A 5,342-nucleotide genomic window follows, 5' to 3' on the forward strand; every position below is an offset into this window, starting at 1 on the left:
TCTTTATTTCAAGAACATAGACTTTTTCTCTCTCACCATATACAGGTCAGCAGAGAGGTTCCAGTTCACTGGGCAGCTCTGTTCCACACGGTTATAGAATTCAGATTTCTTGCGTGCTTAAATAATGTTCTAGGGTTTTTTTCTTTTAAAGTCCTAATTCTTTTAAAAATCAGTAATAACGAAAGATGGTTTGACACATAGCAATGAGTAGCCATAATTTTTCATCTGCCAAGGAGGCTAAGACTTAGGCAGAGGGGGAGTGAATGAAAAGTAGTCTTATCCATTTGTTCACACACGCATGCCTTCCTTTATTCATCAAACAGTCACTGACCGTCCAGTAGGTGACTGGTGCTGGGACTACAACAGCACCTAAGACAGGGCCCCTGCCTTTGTTCTAAGTCAGTTCACGTCACAGTGTCACTCAGACTAGAAAATGAAACCGGATGACTTATGAGCAAGCGTTAGGGCAAAAGGGGCCAGCGGTAGCCCCAAGGGAAAAAGAACACGGTCCCAGCCCAGCTTTGTTCTCTCCTGTGACCATCCCCCTTAGCTTCCCTCTTCTCGGAGGGGCAGAATCTGTGGTGCAAGAGTCACATACACTTTCAGCTGGAACCACCATCTTCCAGTAATTCGCCAAAATGACCAACACAAAGGGAAAGAGGAGGGGCACCCGCTACACGTTCTCTAGGCCTTTCAGAAAACATGGAGTTGTTCCTTTGGTCACATACATGCGAATCTACAAGAAAGGTGATACTGTAGATATCAAGGGAATGGGCACTGTTCAAAAAGGAATGCCCCACAAGTGTCCCCATGGCAAAACTGGGAGAGTCTACAATGTTAGCCAGCATGCTGTTGGCATCATTGTAAACTAAGAAGTTAAGGGCAAGATTCTTGCCAAGAGAATTAATGTGCGTATCGAGCATATTAAGCACCCTAAGAGCCGAGATAGCTTCCTGAAACGGGTGAAGGAAAATGATCAGAGAAAGAAGGAAGCCAAAGAGAAAGGTACTTGGGTTCAGCTGAAGCGCCAGCCCGCTCCCCCCAGAGAAGCACACTTCGTGAGAACCAGTGGGAAGGAGCCTGAACTGTTGGAGCCCATTCCCTATGAATTCATGGCATGACGGGTGTAAAGAAAATAAAAGAACCAGACTGTATAAATGTTTCTCTTAATTGAGTAGAAGCAAATACTTCTCCCCCAAACAAATATTTAAAACACATTTTGTGTCCGAATTCAGTGGGTGACGTCTTTACTTTTCAAATTTAGTGGTTTTTCTTCCTGAAAGATGTGAGGTAGTTTGTTGTGCAATATACTCCATTGGTTAATAAACTGCCAGATATTATTTATAAAATATGTGTACTAGTTTGAAAATAGTCTCTAAATTCCTATGAAAAAAGGATTTAAAATAAATAAATGAAAGGTTATCTGTTGCATTATAGTTAAGCGCAGGAAAAGTTGATTACTCATAATTGCATCATAAATTAAGTAGCTGTGTTTTGAGGATCAGGAACTTAACTTTGAAGCCTACTACTTAAAATACATTATTAAACTAGTTACATGCTAGTTCTGAGTTGTTTAGACCTTTCATGCAGCAGGGCTCAGAAAAGTGTTAAAAACTAGAATACCTTTTTTATTTAAACCGATGATAAGTATTTCTATAGCATCCAATATGTTATGTGGCATTCTAAGCACTTTACATAATGTACTCATAAAAAACTTGGAATAAGTTTTATTTTGCCTGTTTTACATGAAAGGAAGCTGAGGCACAAGTAACTTGCCCGAGGATACATGTGCTTAGTGTTGGGCAAAGATTCAAACTCAGGCAACCCATAATCAGATCTTAGTCATCAGTGCTTTATTGCTTCATATTAATAGGAATATTTTAAAGCTACTTTGTCTAGTTGGAGCACATTTTAGGTTTTGTTACTTCCTGGATATTTTTAATTGGATGTGGTAAACATCCAGTAGGGAACTGATCACATCCCATCCCCCTGCCTTCAGCATTCTGTGATAATACTTGTAGCAAGCTTATTTAAAATGAAAACCTTGACTACCTACTTAGTATTCTCTCCTTGCTATTAGACTTGAGGACAAGAACCTATTTATAATTTTAGTAAATGCTGTGAATAGGTAAAAACCCAATGTTAGTGGCCTTGAGTTTCATCTAGTGAAGTGTGATGGTAATAGGGCTGCTTTGGAATCCAGCAAACCCTGGCTTTGAATCTTGGATTCCTAACCTAACTCAATAAATGGTGGTTATTAACTGCCAAAAAAAAAAAAAAAAAAAAAGAGTCACATCCAGTGTTGCTAGTCCCAGACTGGCCACATCCTGAGTTCAAGAACAGAATCCAGGGTGGGGAAGGAAGGAGGCTCTTTCTCCTCCCACAGCCTCAGTGCCCAGTGTGCTGGGGACACCAAAGTCAGAGCAAGCCCTCCCCTGACAGACCAGGAGGCTTAGCAGTCCATGCAGAGCCAATAAACATCATCTCCTTGGACTTTAATAAGGTTTTGAATGGGTTCCCACTTAAGTAGTCCTTGAGAAACTTGGAAAATATGGCTCGGTGTGAAAGTTTTATTAAGCAGGATGTTGGGAAAATTAGTGGTGTCATTTAGCATCCCCCAAAATCATTTTTGGCATCAATCTGCTTTGCCCTAGGTGGTCTCCAAGCCATCCTTGTCTTCCTCCCCCTCGGTCTCTCTCCTAATCCCAGCGACCATTCAAAGGGACTTGTGCAGCTTTGAACAGGGTTGTAAACTGGGACTTGCATAAAACCAGGGGTCAAGGGAGCTATAACAGAATGATTTAAGCAAACAAAGGCCACTTTATGTTCCAACCTAAATGTTGAAAACATAAAACCATTCTTAAATACATGCTGGCTGAGTATGTGGAGAAAAAACTTCCTTTTGAAAATACACTTTGTCTTCTATAATCGGTTCATTACACACCATCATAAAAGTGTGGTCCAGGCAGAGGGAAAAGCAGTGCAAAGGCAGAGAAAGGAGAAGAGATTGCCCAGTGGGCTCAGAGTAGGGAAGAGCCAGGGTGGCTGCAGCACAAGGGCAGGAGGTGGCTGGGGGAACTGCTCAGGGTTCCTGTCTCCCTCCTCAGAGGTCACCCCTTAAACTCTCAGCTGCCTGCCTGCGAGAGGCAGAAAACCACAGAAGGGAGAAAATAACAGCTTCTGAGATTTACAGCCACCGTTGCTCTGTGTCTCCTAAATGCAGAGCATTGTGTTCAGAGATTTCTGTACATTTGCTCACTGATTTCTCCAATAATTTTGCAAGGAAGGCATTATTCCCTACTTCACACATAACCTAGCCATGCTCATCCAGCTAAAGGAGGATTTAAACTCAGGGCCCCCCCCCACACTCTAAAGCCTATAATGTTTTTAAAAACCACATCATAGAGAAGATGAATACAAGTATCTGCCTGTGATGACATGAGCACTTCTTATGGTTTCCCCACATTTACTAATATATATTTTTTGAAAAACCACTTATTAAAAAATACAAGTCATACATATTTAACACATTCTTATAAAAGCCAAACAATTCAGAATGAATAGAAAAGCAAGACTTCTCCTGACATTCCCTATAATTAAAGGTATAGCTGTAACAAAAGCACACTGGGGGAAAATTTTTTTTGAAGAGAAAAGAAACAAAATCTACAGTCCCTCCACTTTAATGAAACAAATGGGAGTGATTAGAATATTACTTTTCAGTCTGATTTTTTTCTATACTGGGGCTATCCGTTGTGTGATATACACTCATATTTTGTATCCTGCTTTCCTCAAATTAATGTCATGGGCATTTTCTGTGTCATCTGCCTGGTCCTCTTATCCTTTGGAGTTCATGCCTGGGTAACATTTAACTGAGAGCCATAGTTTGCTTAACCATCCCCCTATTGCTGAACATTTAGATTGTTTCTAATGATTTGCTATTATCAAGTGTTCTGTGTTTAAGATCTCCAGGCATTTTTTCCCCCTTTCTCTAGTTTGGATTATTTCCCTAGCATTCCCAGAAGTAGAATTACTGGGTCAAAGCATGTGAACATTCTTAAGGCTCTTGATCCATAGCGCCTAATTGTTTTCCAGAAGGATTGAACCCGTTTTTGCTATTTGGAAGCTGGCTACTTTCTCTGTGTGGGAAGTTCTGGGGAAAGACTTTGTTTAAGACTTCTTATTCTGCTTAACTGAAATCATTACACTTTAATTTTGCTGTTTCATACGACCCCTTTCAAAGTCTGTTGACAATGTTTGACCAACTGATTATTGGGTGGAAGATTTATACTGGTCCCCCTGCCTCCAGGCTCTTCCTGCCTTCAATTTGTTTTGCACACTGCAGGCAGATTAATTCCTTTGGAAACATCACTTGCGTTGTGTCACTGCCCTGCTCAGTAACTTGTAGTAACTCTCTGTTTCCTCCAGGATCAAGTCCAAACTCCTCTACTGGGCCTTGAAGACCCTCCATAGGCCCCACCGGCCTTCCCGATTCAATCTGATCTCCTACCACCCTCAGCAGAAACCTTCAGCCACTCCCCTTCTAATCCCTAAATTATGCTCCATCTGCTTTCCCCTTTTATGTTTTCTCCCACCTGGAATGCTTCCCCGTCCTTTCTACCTAGTCCAAATCCTTCTCCTCTTTCAGGGTGATTCAGTCTCAGTGAGTCAGTTGAGAATTCTGCAAGAAGAGCCATGGAAAGTGGGGAAAACCTAGAATCAGGAATGCAGAAAGAGAGGGAATCAAAGGAGGGAAAACAGTGGTGATGCCATGCATGCCATCAGGGGCCGGGAGGACCCAGGCACCCCTTCATTAAAGACATGATTGTGTTGGCAACAGAGATCAGAACCAAGGCAAAATTCTTTGTACTATTAATAACATTTAGGCTATTTCTAATGGCCTAAAGAGGGGATCTGTGAGAGAGACTGATTGCGGGCTAGGGCTAATAAAATAATGATGACAATAATAATTATAGTATAGTTAGGATTAGCTTCACTTTGAAAAATAATGCTTTAAATATGAGAAAAATTAATTTATATTTTATGAAAAGAAATCCTTAGGAAGTCCAGTGCTGGAATGGCAGCTCCCTGCTCATCAAGGACTCTTTAGCTCTCTGCAATGCCATCCCCAGGGTGTGGCCCTCCTCCTCATGCTCCAATATGGCAACTGGGGCACCAGCCATCACATCTAGAGTTCAGACCAATAACAGGCATAAGGATGACAAAGAGTGTCTCTGTTTAGGGAGAGTTCCTAGAAATCACAGGCAATGCTTCTGCTCAGAACCCACTGGCCTAGTCACATGGCTGTACCTAGCTGTAAGGGAGTCTATATGCCCAGATAAAAA

At 41.6% G+C, this 5,342-nt stretch overlaps 1 pseudogene; it reads left to right on the top strand.

Annotated features, from left to right (window-relative positions):
* Positions 1-632: 632 nt before the first annotated feature.
* Positions 633-1,121, top strand: LOC130705059 (60S ribosomal protein L21-like; annotated as a pseudogene).
* Positions 1,122-5,342: the final 4,221 nt, after the last annotated feature.

The sequence above is a fragment of the Balaenoptera acutorostrata genome, chromosome 16 (genome assembly GCF_949987535.1).
Source record: "Balaenoptera acutorostrata chromosome 16, mBalAcu1.1, whole genome shotgun sequence".
Taxonomy (NCBI): Eukaryota; Metazoa; Chordata; class Mammalia; order Artiodactyla; family Balaenopteridae; genus Balaenoptera; species Balaenoptera acutorostrata.